This window comes from Mobula birostris, chromosome 14 (genome assembly GCF_030028105.1).
Source record: "Mobula birostris isolate sMobBir1 chromosome 14, sMobBir1.hap1, whole genome shotgun sequence".
Lineage (NCBI taxonomy): Eukaryota > Metazoa > Chordata > Chondrichthyes > Myliobatiformes > Myliobatidae > Mobula > Mobula birostris.
This window is the reverse complement of record NC_092383.1, coordinates 83,366,667-83,392,171: the sequence shown is the minus strand read 5'-3', so window position 1 is coordinate 83,392,171 and position 25,505 is coordinate 83,366,667. Positions and strand designations below refer to the sequence as shown.

The window sequence follows — 25,505 nt, the reverse complement described above, 5'->3', positions numbered from 1 at the left end:
CTTTAAGTGGCATGATGACGTAAATCATTTATGTGCTTTTACATATAACTCACAATGTATTATGTAAACAAAAAATGCTTATTGAAACAATACATTTACAATATTACTCAAATATTACTGAAATATTACACTAAATACACAATAGTTACTACCTTGAAATACTATGAAGTGTTCACTATGCTGAAGGCTGCATAATCATCTTTATTGATATTGAGAGTTAAAATATTATTGCTGTAAATCCATTTGGGTTATTCTAGGATTAGCTATTTTATCCAATGACTGGAGAGAATTCATTGGTTAATAGTTAACTAGCACAAGGCTTAGTGTAGAGGCATCTTAAATTCTCCCTATTTGAATGTGATCTCTGACCCCACATTCTACTGAGATATTTATTGTCTTGCTACGTTTCTCTCTTCATCATTGATTAGTTTGATGATGCACAAGAAGAAAATACAAAATAATCATGGCTAATACTTTTAAGGGAGGGCATAATTTTAAGGTAAGGACAGATGCTGGAAATCCAGAGTAACACACCCAAAATGCAGAAGGAACTCAGCAGGTTAGGCAGCTCTAGGGAAAGGAATAAATAGTTGATATTCCAGACTGAGAGAAAAGTATAGGGGGGATATCAGAGGTAAGTTTTTTTTCCCCACACAGAGAGTGGTGTGGTGAGTGCTTAAATGCCCTGCCAAGGGTGGTGGTAAAGGCAGATTCTTCAGAGCAGTTTCAGACTCTTGGATAACACTCAACCTCTCATGATCCCAGAATACATCTTACACAGTCAACAAAGCTCACTGACGCCTGGACTTTCTGATAAGGCTGAAGAGAGCAGGACTTTGCACATCCATACTCCGCAGATGCGCAGTAGAGAGCATCCTAACAATCTGCATTACTGCATGGTACAGAAACTGCACTGCGGTGGACAGGAAGCTCTACAACGGGTAGTCAAAACTGCCCAGTGCATCACCAGCACCAGCTGACCCGACATCAAGGACACACACACATAAAATATATATATAGAAGGGTGCCTTTCTTTTAGCGTGTCGCACCAGACAGTGAGCCATTCTTGTCTGACGCGTGGTGTCAGGATTGGTCTCCTTTCAGATTAACCGGGTCATGATATGAATGTTCCTGACTCGACCCCTTTTTTTTTTTTTTTTTTTTTATAAATATGAGGCCGAGTGGCTAGCTCGACGCTCAACCCGGCACGGATGGAAAGCGTGCTCGGGGGTGGCTGACTTGAATTCGAACTCGGGAGCCTTCTCTCCAGAATCTGGCGCTGATGTCATTGCGCCACCAGCCGGCCAGAAGGGTGCCTGGAAAAGGCTAGTAACATCATAAAGGATCTGATAGACTGTTTGCCCCTCTCCCATCAGGGAGGAAGCTACATAGCATCCACAGCAGGACCGCCAGGCTCAAAAACAGTTATATTCCCCTCGTGAAGCTGATCAACACCTCCATCCACTACTTTATTATCTCCCATCAATTACCTTTATGTACAGCCCAGCATCACTTTACGGACATGCGATCAATCTATATGTATATAAGCTATCTTATGTACAGTGGCTATAAAAAGTATTTACCTCCTTGGAAGTTTTCATGTTTCATTGGTTTACAACATAGAAACAGTGCATTTTGTTTGGCTTTTTTGACACTGATCAACAGAAGATACTCTTTTGTGTCAAAGTGAAAACAAATTTCTACAAATTGATCTAAATTTATTACAATTATTAAACACAGAATAATTAATTGCATTATTACTCACCCTCTTCGAGTCAGTATTTAGTAGATGCACCTTTGGCAGCAATTACAGCCTTGAGTCTGTGCGCATCAGCTTTGGACATCTGGACACTGCAATTTTTCCCCATTCTTCTTTACAAAACCACTCAAGCTCTGTCAGATTGCATCAGGATTGTGAGTGAACAGCCCTTCTCAAGTCCAGTCAGAAATTCTCAATTGAATTCAGGTCTGGACTCTGACTTGGTCACTCCAGCACATTAACTTTGTTGTTTTATAAGATATTCCTGTGTTGCTTTCGCTTTATGCTTAGGGTCATTATCTTATTGGAAAACAAATCTCCTCCCAAGTCGCAGCTCTTTTGCAGACTGCATCAGGTTTCTCGCCATGATTTCCCTGTATTTTGCCGCATTTTTTACCCTCTCCCCTCACAAGCCTTCCAGGGCCTGCTGCAGTGATGCATCCCCACAACATGATGCAGTCACCACCATACTTCACGGTAGGGATGGTGTGTTTTTGATGATGTGCGGTGTTTGGCTTACACTTAGTCTGATGGCCAAAAAGCTCAGTTTTGGTTTCATCAGACCATAGCTTCTTCCAGCTGACTTCAGAGTCTCCCACATGCCTTCCAGCAAACTCTAACTGAGATTTCATGTGAGTTTTTTTCAGTGGCTTTCTTTTTAACCACTCTCCCGTAAAGCTGTGACTAGTGAAGCACCTGGGTTACAGTTGCTGTATGTGCATTCTCTCCCATCTCAGTCACTGAAGCTTGTATCTCCTCCAGAGTTTTCATAGGTCTCTTGGTGGCAGCCCTCACTAGTCCCCTTCTTGCATGGTTTTGGAGGATGGCCTGCTCTGGGCAGATTTACAGCCGTGCCATATTCTTTCCATTTCTTGATGATTGACTTAACTGTACTCCAAAGGATATTCAGAGTCTTGGAAGTTTTTTTCTATCCATCTCCTACCTTGTGCTTTTCAATAACCTTTTCACAGAGTTGATTGGAGTGTTCTCTTGTCTTCATGGTGTGGTTTTTGCCAGGATACTGACTCACCAGCATTTGGAATTTTCAGATACAGCTGTAGTTTTACCACAATCAATTGAAACACTTTGACTGCCTGCCACTTAACTAATTATGTAACTTCTAAAGCCAATTAGCTGCATCACTGATAATTTGGTGTGTCACATTAAAGGAGGTGAATACTTATGCAAACAATTATTTTGTGTTTTATATTTGTAATTAATTTAGATCACTTTGCAGAGATCTGTTTTTGCTTAGACATGACAGTCTTTTTCGGTTATCACTGTCAAAAAAGCCAAATTAAATCTACTATGATTCAATGCTGTAAAACAATAAAACATGAAAACATCTGGGGGGGGGGTAAATACTTTTTATATGCACTGTTAATATTTTTTGTGCTTTTTATTATTATTGTGTTCTTTATATCTTGTGCTTTCTTTTTGTGCTGCGTCAGATCTGGAGTAACTAATATTTTGTTCTTCTTTACACTTGTTAACAGGAAATGACATGAATCAATCTTGAATCTTGAAACTCTTTGATAGGCACATGGATAAAAGAAAAATGGAGGGCAATGTAGGAGGGAAGAATTATATTGATCTTAGATTAGGTTAAAGAGTCACCACAACATCATGGGCTGAAGGGCCTGTATTGAGCTGTAGCATTCTCTGTTCTTAAAAAGCTGAAGAAGCAAAAATCGAGAGTGTGAGATGAAGAAACAAAGTAGAATAAAACTCCCGGGGCACAATTGATTTCGATAGTTTCTGTTTTTAAGCCCTAAATAAAACAAGTAGCGCCCATTAACGGTATGAAGCAATGGTTAACTTTTAGGGATATGGTACTGTAGCATTAATACTAGATTACTGGACTAGTATCCAGAGACATGAATTAAACCTTACTGTGACCGAAGGGAGTTTTAATTCAAGTATGTTCTGAAAAAAATGTAATATCAATAACAGTGATGATGAAAATACAATCACTGATAAATTCTTCAGGGAAGTAAATCTGCCATCCTTACCTTGATTTGCCTTGTATGTGACTCCAGACCACCAAAGTAGATGACTCTTAACTGAAGTTAGGCACAGGCGATAAATGTTGGCCTTGACTGTGCTTCACACATCCTGTGAATAAGCAAAAAAAAAGATTGGTAAATTGGTTTTATTCTTGTCACATATACAGAGGTACAATGAAAACTTTGTTTTGCACACTATCCATACAAATCATTTCATTAGCTAGTACAAGGGTAAAGCAATAAAGCAATAACTGAATGCAGAATAAAGTGTTACAGTTACAGGAAAGTACAGTGCAGACAGATAATATGGTGCAAGGCCATGACAAGGTAGATTGTGAGGACAAGAGTCTATCCTATCATACAAAGAGATCATTCAAAAGGCTCAGAACAGCGGGACAGAAGCTGTCCGTGAGCCTGGTGGTACATCCTTTCAGGCTTTTGTATCTTCCACCCAACGGGAGGAGTGAGAATAGAGAATGTCCAGCTTGGGTGGGGTTACTGATAATGTAGGCTGCTTTACTGAGTCTGTGAGGAGTGTAGACAGACTATAGGTAAGTGTAGGCACTGGATAGATTGTAGAGGATCAATACAGCTAATGCTCTCCTTTGATAACATGCATGATCGGTTTTCTCTGAGAAGTAATTTGAGAAGAGTTTTATGCATTTCTAAATAATTTACAGTGTTATATGTAATTAGGTAGCATTCAACCTGTTCCAGCTGGGGCTAATTGAGGTGAATAACAGCTGTCCCACAGAATTGACATCAGTGGCTGCTGGGCATAGAAAGGGGAAAGGAGAATTTGCACGTGGTATCAGTGAGGATGCCTGGAACCAACTCATGAACTGATAAATGGTCCAGCAACCCATAATCAGGAAAAGATGACTAATTTTGCATTTGAACTACTGTGACCGAGGGTTTCAGATGATGCAGACCAACTGTGAACAGACGGTTTCAGACGAGGCGTTCAGGCAGCAGAGAAGGAAAGCGGTGACGTAAATCTACTACAGTGCCAGCAACCCAGGTTCAAATCCTGCTGCTATCTGTACGTTATGGGGTGCTCTGGTTTCCCGCCACATTCCAAAGACGTGTAGGTTATGATGTTAGTTGGTCACACGGGTGTAATTGGGCGATGCGGGCTTGTTGGACAAGAAGGGCCTGTTACCATCACAAACGAGAGAAAATCTCAGATGCTGGAAATCCAAGCAACACACACACACAAAATGCTGGAGGACACAGCAGGGCCACCTACTGCCACGATGAGGCCACACTTGGGTTGGAGGAGCGACACCTTATATTCCGTTCTGGGTAGCTTCCAACCTGATGACATGAATATTGATTTCTCGAATTTCCAGTAATGCCTCCCACCCTCTCCCTTCACTATTCCCCATTCCCATTTCCTTCTCTCACATTATCTCCTTACCTGCCCATCACCTCCCCCTGGTGCTCCTCTCCCTTCCCTTTCTTCCATGGCCTTCTATCCTCTCCTATCAGATTCCCCCTTCTCCAACCCTTTATCTCTTTCACTAATTGACTTCCTAGCTCTTTACTTCACCACTAACCCCCCCCCACGGTTTTACCTATCACCTATTACCTCGTATTTCTTCCTCCCCCCTCCCCCCCCCCCACTTTCTTACTCTGACTTCTCATCTTGTTTCTCCAGGTCTGATGAAGGGTCTCGGCCTGAAATGTCGACTGTTTACGTTTTCACACAGATGCTGCCTGGCCTGCTGAGTTCCTCCAGCATTTTATGTACGGGGCCTGTTACCATGCTGTACCTCTAAATAAAATTCAATAAAGTAAATAAACAAACAAATAAATAAAAGCTTTGTAGGGGAAGTTTCCTCAGAAAGGAGAAGCAATATATAATTTGCTGCCAGACTAATGGCCAGACGTATCTTTAAATTTAAAATTTGAAAGCTGAATAGCTTTGCAATAACCCTTGCCAATGCATCTCACCTCATTCTCAGAAGCAATGAGTTCAAGTCCTTCTGATAAGACATTAATCTCAGGGCTTGTCAGTCTGAAATACACAGAAGACTCTTTGCCACTATTTTACAGAGGGGAAGGTAGTTATGCCCAATGCTTTAGCCCATGTATATCCTTCGGTTAACATTTGTATATCAGATTATTTTGTCAGTGTCAACACAGAATCTTGTTGTGTACTGAAAATTGGCTCTACACTTTCATATATTACAGCATTGGCTGCAATATTTATTGCTCTGTAAAGAAAAATCTGAACTATTCTGAGGCTGACAAAGGCACTGAGTGGAAATGCACAAGTTTCTGAAAAAGGAGAGTATTTCAGATATCCTTAGCTGGAAGACTTTACCTTGAGTACATAGAGACATGGCTATAAGCAGAATCGGGGTCCCACCGGGGACTGTACTGGTTGCCTTCCTGTTCACCCTGTATACCTCGGACTTTAGATACCACATTGAGTCATGTCATCTGCAGAAAATCTCTGATGACTCAGCAATAGTTGGGCGTATAAAAGGAGGCTGGGAAGATGAATACAGGGCCCTTGTCAAATGGTGCAAGCTGAATCATCTGCAGCTCAACATCAGTAAGACAAAGGAGGTGGTGATGCACCTTAGGAAGACTAAGCCAGCACTGCTTCTTGTAACTATTGATGGTTTGTCTGTAGCCCGGTGTACACTCAGTGGCCACTTTATTCAATACACCTGGTCACCAGCTTATTAATGCAAATATCTAATCAGCCAGTCATGGTGGAAAGAACTCAATGCATAAAAGCATGCAGACATGGTCAGGTGGTTCAGTCATTGTTTGGATCAAACATCAGAATAGGGAAGAAATGTGGTCTAAGAATGAAAGTTCAGTGGCTTGAGTACCTCAGAACTGCTGATCTCCTGAGATTTTCATGCACAACAATTTCTAGAGTTTACAGAGAATGGTGTGCAAAACAAAGGAAACATCCAATGAGTGGCAGTTCTGTGGGTGAAAATGCCCTTTAAACGAGAGAGGTCAGAGGAGAATGGCCAGACTGGTTCAAGCTGACAGGAAGATGAAAGTAACTCAAATAACCACGTGTGAAGAAGAGCATTGCTGAATGCACATTTCAAATCTTGAAGTGGATGGGCTGTAGCAACAGAAGACCATGAACATACCCTCTGTGGCTACTTTATTAGGTACCGGAGGTATCTAATAAAGTGACCAAGGAGTGTAACTTGATCTGAATTCTACATTATTGGACATTTTATGAAGTTATGGTCATGTCTCAAACAAGAGTCAGTTACCTCTCTGTGCTCAGTTTTATAAGACATGCTAAGTTTTCTTAAATGGGATTAATATATGATCTCCACAAACAATTAAATAACTTTAAAGCCCAAGGCCATTCAGCCCATTAAAGCTCATTCTTTTAGAATATCAAAAAATGCACTTTGAATAATTCAAAATTCTAAGTAAATTTATTATCGAGGTATATATATGTCATCATATACAACCCTGAGATTCATATTTTTGTTGGCATTCTCAATAAATCTATGAAAGACTGCCCAACTTGGACGTTCAACTAGAGTGCAGAAGACAACAAACTGCACAAATACAAAATGAGGATATAATAATAATATATAAATAAGCAATAAATATCAAGATCATGAGATGAAGAGTCCTTGAAAGTGAGTTCATTGTTTGTGGGAACGTCTCAATGATGGGGCATGTGAAGTTGAGTGATGTTATCCCCTCTGGATCAAAGCCTGATGGTTGAGGGGTAATAACTGTTCCTGAACCTGGTGGTGTGAGTCCTGTGGCTACTGTACCTTCTTCCTGATGGAAGAAGGTTCCTGAGAAGAGAACATGACTTGGCTGGCGGGGGTCCCTGATGATGGATGCTGCTTTCCTGCAACAGCGTTTCATATAGATGTGCTCAATGGTTGGGAGGGCTTTACCTGTGATGAACTGGACCATATCCACTACTTCCTGTAGGATTTTATGTACATAGCCACTATTAATTAGCATGGTGAGTTATTTGAAATATTCATCACTTTGAGGAAAATATTTCTCTTTCTGGCCCTGTTTTATGTTACCTTAGCATGCATTTACATTTATCTTCCAGAACTTTGTTTTCATGGCTTACTTTGAAGAATTACGGTGACTTTGCCTTATCTACACCAATTAATTTTTTACCAGTTCTTCTTCCATGCATTGCTCATAAATTTAAATGCATTTTACTCCAGCTGCTGATGGATGTCATTGTGGATTACAACCAAAAAGTGCCCTTGCTCATTCCCATTCTCTTTAAATCTTCCTTCTTACGACAGTCTAATGTTATTTCCATGCAAAATGACTCCTCTTCATTGTGAATATTTTCTATCTGCATTTCATCTAATGTTGCTTTCTATTTGTGTGTTTTCTTTGCCAATTCCAGAAATAATTATGTAATGTTAAGAATCAGCTGAAGGTATATGCTCCCTTAATGTTATTTAATTATGTTTCTTGAAAGCTCTTGAATGTGTATTTCTCTTGTATTACAGTTCTTATATTGCAAGAGGCAGTAATTAGTTTAGACAAAGAGCTGATTTAAACAAACTGATGTGCAGTGAAGCTATTTCATTGGGAGATGCACCACTGGAATTGAAAGTATCTGGAAGGCTTGGGTCTTATTGCCAAACACAGGCATGGGACCGGGATTAGCTATGAACCCCTGTGGGTAAATGGGGACAAGTAACTGGAAAAGTTACATAATACATGTGAACAGTTCCTGACACCCAATTTGGAAGCATTATCTCACAGGTAAGTTAGTCTCACTTAGCATTAGAGTCACAGAACACTACAGCACAGATACAGTCCCTTCAGCCCATCTAGTCCATGCCAAAGTGTTATTCTGCCCAGTCCCATTTAGTAGTTCTCCTTATTTACTGTCCAACTTTTTGGAAATTAAGTCTGTGCCCTTTCTGCTGCCAGTGGAAGCTATTTCTCTCCTATTTACACAATTCCCTTGCAATTTTGAATCCTACAGTGAATCCCCATTTATAGAGTCACAGAGCACGACATCACAGATACAGAACTTTGGCCCATCTAATCTGTTCTGTAGTCCCATCAACCCCCACCTGGATTGTAGCCCTGTATATCCCTCCCATCCATGTACTTTCAGCATCTGCAGACTTTCTCCTGTTTATCTTAAACCCAATACTATGATTTACGAAGCCAATGTGCAAGAGTTCTCTGAACAACCCTATTTACATGTGATGCCATTTTCAAAGAGTTATTGATCTGTATTCCCAGATCCCTCTGTTCTACCGCTCTCCCATATCCTTACAGAATCATCCTTTTTTGATCGTGTATTAGACACTTCCTTAGGAATCCCTAGTATGTTGAATCACATAGGGAGGACAGATACAGTTGGTACATAGGCAGGGAATCTGGGAGTTCTTGTTATTGACTTTAGAACCCATGAAGTCTCTTAGCATTAAGTCAAACATAGCAAGGAAACTACCTGACCAACAATTGCTCTCCACTAGCTGATGAATCAGTAATCTTCCATGTTGAATAGCATTTCAAAGTTGAAAGTTCAAAGTAAATTTATTACCAAAGTATATACATGTCACCATATACTACCGTGAGATTCATGTTCATGTTCTTGCAGTCATTCACAAAGAAATACAATCTAATAAATGAAAATATACACACAAAAAGAGGCAAACTCTACAAATACAAATAACAAATAAATAAATAATACTGAGAACATGAGTTGGAGAGACCTGGACAGTGAGTCCAGAGGTTGTGGAATCTGGTCAGAGTTGACGTAATTGGAAGTCAAAGCACCATCCATTAAAACTGGCAAGGAGCAGGATGCAAATGCTAAAGGTAAGTCTGAAACGGTCACGATCATGTTAAACCAAAATTACCCGTTGGATAATCCAGCCCGGCTTCCTTCTGAGATCTGCTCTATCACAGAAGCCGCTCTTCCCACAATCTGATTCAAAGAAAGATAAAGGTTCGCTTTATTTGTCACATGTACTAAGTGAAATGTGCTGTCTCCATCAAATCGAATCAGCGCGGATTGTGCTGGACCGCCCGCAAGTGTCGCCACGCTCCCAGCAGCAACAGAGCGTGCCCGTATCTCACTAACCCTAACCTTTGGAATGTGGGAGGAAATCGGGGCACCTGGAGGAAACCTATGTGGTCATGGAGTATAATGTACGTACTAACTCCTTACAAGCAGCAGTGCAAGGTGAACCCTGATCATACAGCTGGCTTTTTATGGCAGTTATGTTAACTGCTGTGCTACTGTGGTGTCCATAACCTTCACTCTACATGAATACAAAAAAATAGCTGAAAATAGTAACATTTACAGGACTAGGTATGGACCTACTGAAGAACTATGCACAGCCTAGCCAACCTGCTCACGATCTCTATCTCATGACACTTACCCTTCATCAGCAAAGATTGCCTATGCACATCGTGCCCAATTGCCACCAACCATTCTACTCTCAACCATCAGCAAAATGATGTACAATGTCAGCAACAGAGCTTCCAAGGGATATTCACAGTCCAATAACCTGCTCAGTTTGGGTTTTGCTCGCTCCATATCTCATCTCAGCCTTGATCCAAACTTCAATCGAAGAACTGAGTTCCTGAATAGAAGACCTACAATAACACCAAAGCAGTATTTGATCAATGGACATCAAAATCAAAACACTCCAATGACTGTGGTTGTAGCTTACACAAATGAAGATATGGGAGGGAGATTGAATGATGTCACAGCACAACCTCTCACTCAACATCAGCAAAACCAATGAACTGTCTGTCAACCACAGGAGGAAGAAGCCGGTGATCTATGAGACAATCTTCACTAGAGGAGTGGAGGTGGAGAGAGTGAGTAGTTATAAATTCCTTGGTGCTAACATATCTGTCCTGGGACCAGCATGTAAATGTCAACACAAAGAAGGCATGATAGCATCTCTACTTCCTTAGGAGTTTGCACAGATTTGGTATGTCACTAAAAACCTCCAAAAAATTATTGATGCCCAGTGGAGATTGTCCTTTCCTTTCTGGTTGCATCACAGCCTGTTATATGGAAGTACGAATGCTCTGGGACAGAAAGGGTTAAAGTGGTGGATCCAGCCCAGTCCATCCAGGCAAAGCTCACTCCACCATTGAGTATAAGAAGTCACAAGAAAGCAGCATCCATTATTACAGAACCCCATTATCAAGGCCATGCCCTCTTCTGGCTACTGAAATTGGGCAGGAGGTACAGAAGCTTTAGGTCCCACACCACCAGGCTCAGGAATAGTTATTAGCTTACGACCATCAGGCTCTTGAACTGGTGTGGGTAACTTTATTCATCAGTACTCTGAACAGATTCTACAATCTACAGACTCACTGTCAAGGACAGTGAGATGTGGCAGTCTTGGGGGAACTCCCCTCTCCCACACAGTCACATCTGCCAGAAGTGCATACCGCTGGGCGATCTGGAAGACCATGTAAGGAATCTGGAGCAGCAGCTGGATGACCTTTGACTCATAAGGGAGAATGAGGCAGTCATAGATGAGAGCTACAGGGAGGCAGTCACACCTAGGCTGTCGGAAGCAGGTCGTTGGGTGACAGTCAGAGGGGGGAAAGCGAAGGTGAGCAGACAGGTAGTGCAGAGCACCCCTGTAGCCATTCCCCTGAATAATAAGTTTACCCTCCTGGATACTGTTGGTGGGGACGACCGACCAGGTGTCAGCCACAGTGGCAGGGCCTCCGGCACTGAGTCTGACCCTGTGGTGCAGAAGGGTGGGACGGAGAAGAGGAGAGCTGTCGTCATTGGAGACTCTATAGTCAGGGGAGCAGACAGGAGATCTTGTGGACGTGAGAAGGACACCCGCATGGTTTGTTGCCTCCCGGGTGCCAGGGTCCGGGATGTCTCTGACCGGGTGCACGACATCCTGGTACGAGAGGGAAAGCAACCAGGAGTTGTGATACATGTCGGGACCAACAACATAGGCAGGAAGAGGGATGAGGTCCTGAAGTGTGAGTTTCGGGAATTAGGCACAAGGCTGAAGAACAGGACCTCAAGGGTGACGTTCTCAGGATTGCTGCCAGTGCTATGTAACAGAGATGGTAAGAATTGGAGGAGATTGCAGTTGAATGCGTGGCTGAGGAGTTGGTGCAGGGAGCAGGGTTTTAGATTTTTAGATCATTGGGATCTCTTCTGGGGAAGGTGGGACCTGTACAGATTGGATGGGTTGCACCCGAACTCGATGGGGGAGCAATATCCTTGCAGGTAGGTTTGCTAGCATGGTTTGGGAAGGTTTAAACTAATTTGCGAGGGGGATGGGACCCAGAGCAATAGAGCAGTGAAAGAAGTGCATGGAGTAAAGCCAGATCTAATATACAGAGAGGCTTTGAGGAAAGAGAAGCAGAATAAACGGTGTAAAGACAGTAAGGTAGAAGGGCTGAAATGTGTGTACCTCAATGCAAGACGCATCAGGAACAAAGGTGATGAACTGAGAGCTTGGATACATACATGGAATTATAATGTAGTGGCCATTACAGAGACTTGACTGGCACCAGGGCAGGAATGGATTCTCAATATTCCTGGATTTCAGTGCTTTAAAAGGGATAGAGAGGGAGGAAAAAGGAGAGGAGGGGTGGCATTACTGGTCAGGGATACTATTACAGCTACAGAAAGGGTGGGTAATATAGCAGGATCCTCTTTTGAGTCAATATGGGTGGAAGTCAGGAACAGGAAGGGAGCAGTTACTCTACTGGGGGTATTCTATAGGCCCCCTGGTAGCAGCAGAGATACAGAGGAACAGATTGGGAGGCAGATTTTGGAAAGATGCAAAAATAACAGGGTTGTTATCATGGGTGACTTCAACTTCCCTAATATTGATTGGCACCTGATTAGTTCCAAGGGTTTAGATGGGGCAGAGTTTGTTAAGTGTGTCCAGGATGGATTCCTGTCACAGAATGTGGACAGGCCGACCAGGAAAAATGCCATACTAGATCTAGTACTAGGTAATGAACTGGGTCAGGTCACAGATCTCTCAGTGGGTGAGCATCCGGGGGACAGTGACCACCGCTCCCTGGCCTTTATAATTATCATGGAAAAGGACAGAATCAAAGAGGACAGGAAAATTTTTAATTGGGGAAAGGCAAATTATGAGGATATAAGGCTAGAACTTGCGGGTGTGAATTGGGATGATGTTTTTGCAGGGAAATGTACTATGGACACTGTACAACTTATGTTCTCAGCATCGTTTTATTTGCAGTTTGTCTTCTTTTTCTATGTTACACAATGACGTTTGTCAATCTTTGTTCATTTTTTTTTTGGAAAATTCCATCGTATTTCTTTTTTTCCTGGTAAATGCCTGCAGGAAAATAAATCTCAAAGTAGTATATATATTTTGATAATAAATTTACTTTGTACTTTTTGAACTTTGAAATGAAATTGTCTGTGGTTGTTGGAGATAATTTTTTTTCTTGCCCAGGGCAACTCTGGTGTAATTCCTCCTAGCAGTACTCCAGGCATAAACATCTACAACCACTTCATCAATGACATTTCTTTCCATCTAAAAATTAGACCTGAGAACGTTCGTAGTTGTGTAATTCAGTTCCAGCAAATCAAGCATGCAGGTAAATGTAGGCATAGATTGGAAAGTTACATTCATGCTAAAGAAGTACCAAGCAGTGACCATCATAGGAAAGATGTGGAAGCTTTAGAGAGGGTGCAGAGGAGATTTACTGGGATTCTGCTTGGACTAGAGGGCATGTCCTATGAATAAAGATTGGGTGAGCTAGAACTTTTCTCTTTGGAGTGAAGAAGGATGAGAGGTGACTTGATAGAGTTGTACAAGATGATACGAGGCTTAGATTGAATGCATAGACAGAGACCTGTTCCCAAGACAGAAATGGCTAATACCAGTGAGGACAACTTTAAGGTGATTGCAAGAAAGTACAGGAGGGGAAGTCAGAGGAAATTTCTTCACACATGGAGTGGTGGGTGTATGGAACAATTTGCCAGGGGTGCTGGTAGGGGAATTTAAGGAACTCTTAGATAGGCACGTGGATGAAAGAAGAATGGAGGGTTATGTAAGGTAGAATGGTTAAGTTAACCTTCGTGTACGTTAATAGATTGACATAACATCATGGGCCAAAGGTCCTGTATTGTGCTGTAATGATCTATGTTCTATGTTCTATCTCTGACAAGCCACCCTCAGGAACAACAGAATAACAGCAACAAAACAAAGCATATAATCATATGATTAGATTAGATTATGAGGACACTCAGTCCTCATTTATTGTCATTTAGAAATGCATGCATTAAAAAATGTTCCTCCAGAATGATATCACAAAAAAAACAGGACAAACCAAGACTAAAGCTGACAAAACCACATAGTTATAACATACAGTTACAACAATGCAAAGCAATACCATAATTTGATAAAGAGCAGACCATGGGCATGGTAATAAAAAAGTCTCAAAACCCGATCGACTCATCATCTAACGCAGGCAGCAGAAGGGAGAAACCCTCCCTGCCATGAACCTCCAAGCACCGTCAACTTGCCGATGCATTGGAAGCACCCGACCGCAGCCAACTCTGAGCCCATCCGAAAACTTCAATCCTCTGACCAGCCCCTCCGATACAGCTTCTCTGAGTGCCACCCTCCGCCGAGCGCTTCGGCCCCACCCTGGCCACCAAGGAACAAGCAAAGCTGAGGACTCCGGGCCTTCTCCTCCAGAGATTTCGGACCACACAGTAGCAGTAGCAGCGAAGCAGGCACTTCAGAAGTTTCTCCAGATGTTCCTCTGTGTTCGCACGTCCGTCTCCATCAAATCAGGATTGTGCACGGCACCCTACTTGACAAATAACAGACATCACCACCGGAGTGGCCGCTGTTAGCTGCGTCGCGCCGCCATCTTCTCCTCCTACCCGAATGATGACTAATCATATAAGTCGATCTTCATCAGTCAGCATCTCGTTAACCCAGACATGTGGTGATGAACTCCCCATTGATAGAGGGTTTTGAAGAACACAGCAAAAATATTCCCTGGTTTTTTCCAGCATGCCATACTCACTGCATACATCTCAGATTACCAGCATACCACATTCCCCAATGAAATTCCCTGAAATAAATCTACTCACTTTACATTTCAACCTGTCAATAGAAACTGATTTCACCATTTTGCAAAGTATATCAAATGCTCACCCGCTCAAAGAAATAACTTTGCAGAGATTAATTTTGAACTTATCTTGTTTGGGACACACTTCGGATCCCAGGCTCTGTAGCTCTGGACATGATGATATAGCTTGTCATGTTCTACACTATCTTGTTCTGACTACATGCCCCAGCATAATATGCACCCTTTATTAATTTCAGAGCATTTGCTGTGCATTTAAATTTGTGTTTGCTATGATCTGCTTTCTATTTGAATGCTCATCACTGTATTTGTGACATTCCCCGTGGGTGAATATGTTTTAAAGGTAATACTTAACCATCCGGCAGAAGACATGGAAGCCTGAAAGCTGGCTCAAGGACAGCTTTCAGCTCGCTATTCATAGACTATGAAATCGTTCCCTAGTTTGATAAATTGGACCTCAAAAATCTACCCCATAGGATTGCAGTGCACTTTCTCTGTAGCTGTTCTACTTTATTTTGCATTGTTACTGTTTAACCTTGTTGTAGCTTAATGCACAGTGCAATAATTTGATCTGTACACAAGACAAGCTTTTCACTGTATCTTGGTACATACAGCAATAATAAACCAATGCCAATAACTCCGGGAAGAGATTAGATCTGAAGCAAAGCCTCAGAGAAATGAATTTGAAAGCATTAAATAAAATTTTTGCTTTCTCTTCATTTTCTTCTCACATTTAAGTTCCTTCATAGCAAATGCCGTTTTATCAGCGGTTAGGATTGACCAATGGGGAGAGTGTTCGCTGGAAGCAAATGTGTTCTATCGGTTACACGTAGTCTTTCCAATTTTATGAATTGGTTTCATTTACTTCAGGGCACTGGAGAATTTATCAGTGGTTGTTTTTACCCTGATCTTTTCCTCTGCTCAGGACCTGCATAGCTGGTGAGGGATTGTGGTGATGAGGTGGGGGAATACTGGGGCCTTTTATTGTTAGAGAACTCGGTGAACGCGGGAAAGGTAAGAAGGTGAAGGCTACTGTGAGCATGGTTCAAGCTTGCTGGATCCCAAGGTCTTTCTTGCATGTTAATATTTGTACAAGCATGAAGTGTTGTATAACATTTTAATTTCATTGTGCCGACCCAAATGTAACATAGACAGAAAATACTTTCCCATGTTCTCTATGACACTTGGTCCAGTCAATAGAACACAGAACAACATAGCAGCAGAGGAAAAGGCTCTTCCATCCATGATATCAGCGCTCAATAGAATGCTGAAGTAAATTAACGCACACAAGATGCTGCAGGAACGCACCAGTCCAGGCAGCATCTGTGGAAAAAGAGAACAGTCAACGTTTCGGGCTGAGACCCTTCAGCAGGACTGGAAACAAAAAGATGAGGAATCAGAGAAAAAAGGTGGGAGGGGGGAGGGGAGGAGGAAACACAAGGTGATAGGTGAGACCGGGAGGGAGAAGGGGTGAAGTAAAGAGCTGGGAAGTCGATTGGTGAAAGAGATACAGGGCTGGAGAAGGGGGAATCTGAGAGGAGAGGACAGTAGGCCATGGAAGGAAGAAAAGGGTGAGGAGCACCAGAGGGAGGTGATGGGCAGGTAATGAGATAAGACGAGAGAGGGGAATGGGAATGGGGAATAGTGAATGGGGGGCATTACTATGTGCTTGAGCAATCAATGTTCATGCCATCAGGTTGGAAGCTACCCAGATGGAATATAAGGTGTTGCCCCTCCAACCTGAGTGTGGCTTCATCGTGACAGTAGAGGAGGCCGTGGACTGAAATGTCAGAACGGGAATGGGAAGTGAAATTAAAATGGATGGCCACCAGGAGATCCCACATTTCTGGCAGGTGGAGCGTAGCAGCTTGGCAAAGCAGTCTCCAGATCACTGAAATATAGGAGACCACACTGAGAGCAGTATATAACCCCAACAGACTCACAGGTGAAGTGTCGTCTCACCTGGAAGGACTGTTTGGAGCCCTGAATGGTAGTGATGGAGGAGTTGTAGGGGCAGGTGTAGCACTTGTTCTACTTGCAAGGGTATGTGCCGGGAGGGAGATCAGAGTGGGGAAGGACAAATGGACAAGGGATTCACGTAGAGATCTCTCAGTGGCCAACTATGCTCCATCCACGAGAAAAAGCAGGATCTCCCAGTGACCACCCATTTTTATTTCACTTCCCATTCCCACTCCAACATGTCAATCCATGGTCTCCTCTACTGTTGCGATGAGGCCACACTCAGGTTGGAGGAGCAACAATTTATATTCTGTCTGGGTAGCTTTCAACCTGAAGGCATGAGCATCAATTTCTTGAACTTCTGGTAATGTTTCCTCAAAACCCCCCCCCCCCACGACCCCTTCACCACTCTCCATTCCCCTTTCTCACCTTATCTCCTTAACAGGCTCATCAACTCCCTCTGGTGCTCCTCCCCTTTTACTTCCTTCCATGGCCTTCTGTCCTGTCCTATTAGATTCCCTGTTCTCCTGCCCTGTATCTCTTTCATCTATCAAATTCCCAGCTCTTTACTTCACCCCTCCCCCACTCCCTGTTTTACCTATCACCTTGTGTTTTTCCCTCCCTTCCCCCACCTTCTTACTCTGGCTCCTCTTCTTTTTTCCTCTCAGTCCCGATGAAGGGTCTTGACCCTCCGCTAGCCTGCAGCTCACCCTTGGGCAAGGTGTAGCACCTGCCTAGCCCCAATTAGGGTCGTGTGAAGCCATGGGAGCAAGCGGTGGATGGCCGTACAAGCAGCTGGTGCATATCACAAGTCTTGGTTATGTGCCCACTGACGCTAGGCAGACAAGTTCTGAAGAGTATTGATAATGGCTGATGTCATCCATCTTGTAAAGCGACCGCCCAGAAGAAGGCAACGGCAAGCTACTTCAGTAGAAAATATTGCCATGGTCATGGAAAATCCATGATCGCCTACATCATACGACATGGCACATAACCAGCGAATGATAAGGCATGGAAACTGGCATTAGCCACACTTATCTGCTCAGCAAATAACAGCTGATCTTCTACCCCCTTCCTCATTCTCATTCCATTATTCCTTGATTCTCAAAGATTCCAAGAATGCAGCATCTGTAGGAATGTTACTTCTCCTGGATCAAGAGAAGAGGGAGAGGATTGAGAAGTCCAAGCGGTCAAGATGCCTATGCCATTCCAAGCCCCTCCCTCCATGTTCCTCTCCAAATGCCTCCGAAATGTTGTAATTGTGCCTAACCTGACCACTTCCTCTGGCAGCTCATTCTGGTAATCACCACCTTCAGTATTAATTTTTATTTGCATAGTTTTTCTTCTTTTGCACATCAAATCCAAATCAGAATCAAAATCAGGTTTAATATCACCGGCATATGTTGTGAAATTTGTTAACTTTGTGGCAGCAGTCCAATGCAATACATGATAATAGAGAAACAGAAATGTGAATGACAGTAAGTATGTATATGTTAAGTAGGTAAATTAAATAAGTGCAACAAATGTAGTGAGGTGGAGTCTTTGCCTGTATATGTTTTTTTTTGTAATTTCTATTGTATTTCTTTTTACTTATGAATTTACTTCGAATTTTGAGTTTTTTTTAAATGCTTGCAAAAATGAATCTCAAGGTAGTATATGGTAATATGTACTGAATGTACATTTGGTAATAAAGTTATTTTGAACTTTTGAAGTTTGACGGTCTGCTTACAGGTCAGTGAGGATGGGAATGGATGAGTGCAATCCAATCAGTCTGGGCATTGCCAGCAGAGCTATCATGGCCAGTGCTATAGTTGGCAGTGACATGGTTTTCAGATAGGATGAGAAGGTATGGCTTACGGTAGTTTGCCTCCATCAACTAGAAATCATTGATACCCACATCTCAGAGAAAAGGTCATTGTCTTCATCCTGCCCAGAAAAGGCTAATCACAAATCACAGCTTTCAGTTCTTTGGCCTCCATAGACAAGCACAACCAGGTAGTTTTTGAAAATGGAGAGGGATTTTCCTGAACCACCCTTCCAGAGAATGAGCTTCAGTTCCTCACACTTACCCAGCTATTGAGTGGGACTAACTTTCATTAACTCTCCTTTATTCCTTCTGCTGTTTATCATGTGTTTATCTCCACTAGTTACTGGGATCTCTGAGGATGGGATTGGGATCTTCCTGTTCACTCTATTGCGGTGTTCCATTGGTCAGGTGAACCATGGATAAACTGTCTACATGATATGCAAGCCTAGGCAGTACAATATGGAGAGCAAGCTGCTGCCCATGTAGGAGGCTCCCCATCTCCGTGCAACTGATGAATGCAAGAGAACGGCAGAGACCAATGCAGTTTGACACCAGCAGCATCGCAGGAGTTGCAGGTCGCTGTTGAACTCACATAAGACTGCTTTAGGGACTCCAGCTCCAGATTATTCCTCATGGTTTTCTCCCAAAGCCTCTCCCGTGAATGGGTATAGCCACAAAGCTGCAGTGGTTTGAGATCAGCATTTTCCTTCTTCTAGATGAGCTGCCAGCCATGGCTGATGAGCCCTATCTGCCCCAAGTGACTGGTTTTAATGTGCCAGTAAACTCCTCCTCCCCCCCCCCCCGCCCCCGCCACCATACATTGCCCTTTCTCCTGTCAGTAGAAGTGGTTCCACCAGGCTTAGGAGCTAAATCAAATGTGAAGGCCAGAAGCCGGACTTGATTGTCAGAGGCTATTAGGGGCATCTCCTTTGGAAGTATTTAATTAATAGTGGGAGCTTATCTCCACTACCACCCATAGATATAACACCCTTAGAAACCCTGTTCACCCTATAACCTTAACACTAATTGAATCTCTTCTCAATATTTCTGTTCCAAAGAATTCAACGGTGGATCAATCAGTCTTTCCCCATAACTAAACCAATCCAGACTGAACTCCCCCTTATACACCTGTCACCTCTCTGGCTGCGACTCCATATTTGCTGTCACATGGTGATTAAAACACTATACTGGATATCTGAACACAGGAGAATCTTCAGCTGCTGGAAATCCAGAGCAACACACAGAAAATGCTGGATGAACTCAGTAGGCCAGGCAGGATCTATGGAAATGACTGATTAGTCAATGTTTTGGACTCAGAGCCTTCATCGGGACTGGAAACGACTGAGGAAGACGCCAGAATAAAAAAAGGCGAGAGGAGGGGAAGGATGTCTAGCTGGAAGGTGATGCCAGGTGGGTGGGAAAGGTAAAGGGCTTGAGAAGAAGGAATCTGACAGGAGAGGAGAGAGTACAGTAAGCACAATGGGAGAAAGAGAAGAAGGAGGGACACTGGGGGAGGTGATAGGCAGGTGAGGAAAGGGTAAGAGGTCAGAGAGGGGAATACAAGAAGAGAGAAGGGTGGGGGGGCGTTTCTGGAATGAATGAATGAATTAATTAATTATTGGAAGGAGAAATCAATCTTTATGCCATCATGTTGGAGGCTACTTAATATGAGGTGTTGCCCTACCAACCTGAGAGTGGCATTAGCTATACTGCCCCTCTGTTGGTGTTTTACCCACTTATCACAGCACCACACTACTTTCATAGTCAGTTCCTTAATCGATAACAAAAGGGCACAAGATGACATATGGAAAGATGAGATCAAAGGATTGCTAACTAATAACTTAACTCAATCAACAGTACTGTAGTTACTTCTGGGAATAACAACTGTTGGCTGCTACTTGAAATAATGTGAATTAATTTTATTAGCAGAGCGCTTTGAAGTTATCTGATGTGTGTCCCATGGGGAAATTGTGACAGAGGCACAAGCAAAATTCATGCCAGTAAACGAGTTTAATTAGTTAGTTTAATTAGGTGTCATTAGCTTAATTAGTTCAGCACAACATCGTGGGGTGAAGGGCTTGTTCCTGTGCTGTGTTCTATGAAATGCCCAGTTAAATTTACAAAATGGTTCAAAATAGAGTCATAGAGAAGTACAGCACAGAAAATGGCCCTTCGGCTCAGCTAGTCTATGCTGAAACCATTTAAACAGCCTACACCCATCGACCTGCACCAGGACCATAACCCTCCATACTCTTACCATCCGTGTACCTATCTAAACCTTCCTTAAACGTTGAAATCGAGCTTACATACACCACTTGTGTTGGCATCTCATTCCACACTCTCATGACCCTCTGACTGAAGTAGTTTCACCTCATGTTCACTTTAAACTTCCCACCTTTCAACCTTAACACATGACCTCCAGTTGTAGTCCCACTCAACCTCAGTGGAAAAAGCCTGCTTGTATTAACCCTATTTATACCCCTCATAATTTTGTATACCTCTATCAAATCTCCTCTCAATCTTCTACATCCTAAAGAATACAGTCCTAACTTATACAATCTTTCCTTATAACTCAGGTCCCTCAGACCTTGTAACATACATCTATTTTTTTTGTCTTTGTAAATAATTTGAAAAACTTGTTCTCACACATCACACCAGGAAAAGTGGCTCATTAGTCACTGAGCACAAAACTAACCAGCCCGTAGAGTTGAATTTCTGGCCTATTTTAGATGATGCCACATTAATAAGCACCACTTTGGCAATTTAGCAAGAGAGATGCGCAATTGTACAGACTTAAATCTGTCAGATAAGGGTAGAATTCTGGTCACTCCTTTATAGGAAGAATGTGGATGCTTCAGAAAAGGTGCAGAAGGAGTTTCCCAAGATACTGCCTGGATTAGAGGGTGTAAACTACAAGTAGAGGCTGGACAAACTTGGGTTGTTTTTTTGTTTTCTGGAGTGCCAAAGTCTGAGTTTACTCAATAATGAGAGTCAAATAGATTGGGGAATCTTTTTCTCTGGGTAGAAATGTCACGCACCAAAGTACATGCATTTAAGGTGAGAAGGGGAAAGTTTCAAGGAAACGTGCACAGCAAGATTTTTTACAGAGAATGGTCCGTGCCTGGAACAAACTGCCAGGGGTGATAGTGAAAGCAGATAAGATAGTGGCATTTAAAAGGCTGTTAGATAGACACATAAATGTGCAGGTAATGATGGGATATGGATCAGTAAGGGCTGATTTAATTATGCATCATGTTTGGTACAGACACCATGGGCCAAAGGGTCTGTACTTGTGCTGGAAGCTTCTAAATTGGAGAGTGGCCTTGAGCTGATTCTATTCTGAGAGCTGTCAGATACAAATACGAATGCAAACAAAAATAACTTGCATTTAAATAGCACCTTCAACCCAGTAAAATACCTTAGGCAGGTTCATACTGAAACAAAATCTGCCAGCCAGAAGGTCAAGCTTCGGAAATGAGAAGAAAAAAATTGAGAGGGGGAGAGGGAGAGGGTGAGAGATAGAAAGTTAGAGATAGAGAGATGGATTGAGAGAGAGACAGACAGTGTGTGTGTGTGTGAGAGAGGGAGAGAGAGAGAGAGAGAGAGAGAGAGAGAGAAATAGAGAGAGAGAGAAACAAAGAGAAACAGAGGGAAATGAAGCCAGAGAGAGAGAGAGGGGAAGAGAGATAACAAGAAATAAACAGAAAGAGAGTGAGAGAGAGAATGAAAGTGCAAGGAAGGGTATGACACACCAAGCAATACAGGGAATAAGAGAATGAGACGGCAAGAGAGGATGATAGAGAAAGAGAGAGAGTAAGAGACAGAGTGTGAGAGAGGGGATGGGAAAAGGTATAGGGCAGCAAGGTAGTGTAGTGGCTAACACAATACTTAACACTGCAGGAGACCTGGGTTTAATTCTTGATGCTGCCTGTCAGGAGCTTGTACATTCTCCCCGTGACTGTGTGGGTTTTCTCCAGGTGCCCTGGTTTCCTCCCACAGTCCAAAGACGTACCAGTTGATAGGTTAATTGGTCATTGTAAATTGTCCTGGCGATTAGGTTAGGATTAAATCGGAGGTTGCTAGGCAACGTGGATTGAAGGGCCGGAAGAACCTATTCCACACGGTATCACAATAAATAAAAAAATAAACAATAAGTTCCAGAGTTTAAGGCATTGACCCACCATGTGGAGTAGTCAAGGAGTCAAGGGTCTGCAAGGAACCAGAATGGGAGAAGCTCAGAGGCTCTGAGGGTTGAAGGGCTGGTGGTGACAGAAATGAGGAACATTTTATTTTCCCCTGCTGTCATTTGCCACATACTGAGCAACACCAAAGTTTACCAGGGCTCCCTGTAGGAGAACAAGCGTGCATCTGTTGAGATCAATGATGTAAATCTGTGGGTGGCATTCACTGTGAAATCTCTCGGCTGTGTTCAGGCAGACCAGCAAGTGCCTCGTTCTTTATTCTTTAACTTATTTTCTGAGGCAGCTCAGCAGGCTTAAGTGCAAAATTAATTGAGTCTGGCCTCAGGCTAATAATTCTGAGTGGAATTCTAATGAATATTAATAAATCTTGAGGATTTATGGCACCTTGCTGATGAGATTTCTTCAGTTTTGCTTCTTTTTTTGTGAACTGGAAGCTTGTTGAGAGAATACAATCACTTTAATGGGCTCTCTCTTTTTTATCTCACCCTCCCTTTTTTACCTTTCCCTGGGTGACCAACCTCATTCCCTAGTTTCTGCTAAAATGCCCTTTTCCCTCAGATTCATTTTTCATTTTCCACATTTTCCCTTCTTCTGGTTCAAAGTTCGAAGTTCAAGGTAAATATATTATCAGAGTACATATGGGCCACATATACTACCCTGAGACTTATTTTCTTGCAGGCATTTATCGTAGAACAAAGAAATAGGATAGAATCAATGAAAAATGGCACACAAAGACTGACAAGCAACCAGTGTGCAAATGAAGGAACATTGTGCAAATACAAAATTAATAAACAAATAATAATAGTAATAACCAAATAAGTAAGTAAATAATACTGAGAACATGAGTTGTAGAGTCCTTGAAAGTGAGTCCATAGGTTGAGGAGAACGTGGTGGAGTCCTAAACCCATCTCTGCATACACAGATTTTTACTCTCTCTGGCTTAATTAGATCCTATTTTGCCCACACCACTCCTCTTTCCCCTTCTGCCACCTCTATCAAGTCCTAATTGGGGATGCCTGTGCATCAAAAGACATGCAAGTAAAGCAAAACATTCCTCCACTGCCTGAGAAACCAGACTTTCAGTCTGTTCCATTGGGGCTTGGGGGCCAGCCAACTGTTGTTGTCTAGGACCCGGGGATGAAATTTAGGTCATGATACCTTTGCAGTCCTCTCCTGAGATTTGTGTGTTCACCCAAACTAGCCTCTCGTTTCTCTTCAGTTTCTTCTATGGTTGCTGCTTCCAACAACATTGCTGATTCTCATTCCAAAAGTAAGATACCGCTGATGCTAAAAACCTGAAAAGAAAGTTTAAAAGCAGAGGAATGGCTGGGTAACAACTATAGAGAGGAAACAGGTGAATTAAATGTTGATGAACAATTGGGTTTGGAGGAAGGTTATCTAAGACCTGAAGCCTGTATTTCTCTCTCCACAGATGCTGCCTGACCTGTTGTGTATTTCCACCATGTTATAGCATGGAAATAACTGATCATTATCACAATGCCCCCAGGACTTGTTAGTGTGCTGCCATCAGAACTGTCACCTTTTCAGAGTATGCACTTGCCGTAAAGAACTTCAGATATTTTGAGATCATCTATGTCTCCAATAAGTTGTAAGATATTTCTTGCTTTTTTTTTGTACAGGTTATGAGCTATTAGATTCCCTCTGCCATTCTGTTTTCTTCTTTAAGAAACTTCATAAATGCCATCACTTAATCATTCCTATCGACAGCTTTTCCTTTGTCCTAATGTCTGATTCCAGTGATGCTCAGAGGACGGTGAGAATGTGGAATGAGCTGCAAGCAGATGTGGTGGATGCAATTTCAACATTTAAGAGAAAATTAGATAGGTACATGCATGGAGGGGTATGGAGTGCTATGTTCTGGGTGCAGATTGATAGGACTAAGCAGATTAATATTTTGGCAAGGACTAGATGGGAAAAAGGATCTGATTGTGTGCTACAGTGTTCTGTAACTGTATATGACTCTATTGCAAATTTGTATATCTCAGAGTTGTATCCTGCATACATACTTTGATAATAAATGTACCTTGAACCTTGAACTTTGAACCCTTGAGATTTCATTTACCACACGTACATCAGAACATACAGTGAAATGCAACCAACTTGGTGAGTCACCTTGGGAATATTTTACCCTGTTACTAGTACTATATGAAGACAAGTTATTGATGTCCCCATCACCAACTTCATTAAAATGAGTGTGTTGTATGCGAATTGCAGCTACCAGGAGAAGTGCCAGATTAAAATTGTTGGGTTGCTCCTGCTTTAAAGAGCTTGACTCACATGGATATAATTTGTTTCATGGTTTTCATTCTGTTTGCAGTTCAATAGAAGATTGACTGCCACAAATACTATGCTTACTAGATAATCTCAGCCATGATCTTATGTAAACCTCAATAATAGAATTCAAGAACCATAAATTGTTGCAATAGATTTGACACATATGACACCATAATAATAAAGCAGTACAAAACTGGGTTGATATTTTAAACCCACTCACATCAAAGGAATGATTCTACTGACCGGAAGCTGTTCCACTATTGAAGGTTTGAATGACATGATATATTTTGTAACCTGCGGATATTACTACTTTTAATAAAAATTCACTTCCTGTCATTTGTGGTGGAGCATTTTAAAACTCACTAGATTCCTTTCCCACCAGCAATTAA

General features: G+C 42.3%; 1 protein-coding gene across 2 annotated transcripts in view; it reads right to left on the bottom strand.

Annotated features, from left to right (window-relative positions):
• LOC140210026 (leucine-rich repeat neuronal protein 1-like) overlaps positions 1 to 25,505 on the bottom strand; it is a 320,589-nt gene that overhangs the window by 153,072 nt on the left and 142,012 nt on the right. For both annotated transcript variants that reach the window (XM_072278771.1, XM_072278770.1), the window contains exon 2: positions 3,772 to 3,874. The gene's annotated coding sequence lies outside the window, so the exon portion shown is untranslated. The remainder of the gene's footprint in view (positions 1 to 3,771; positions 3,875 to 25,505) is intronic.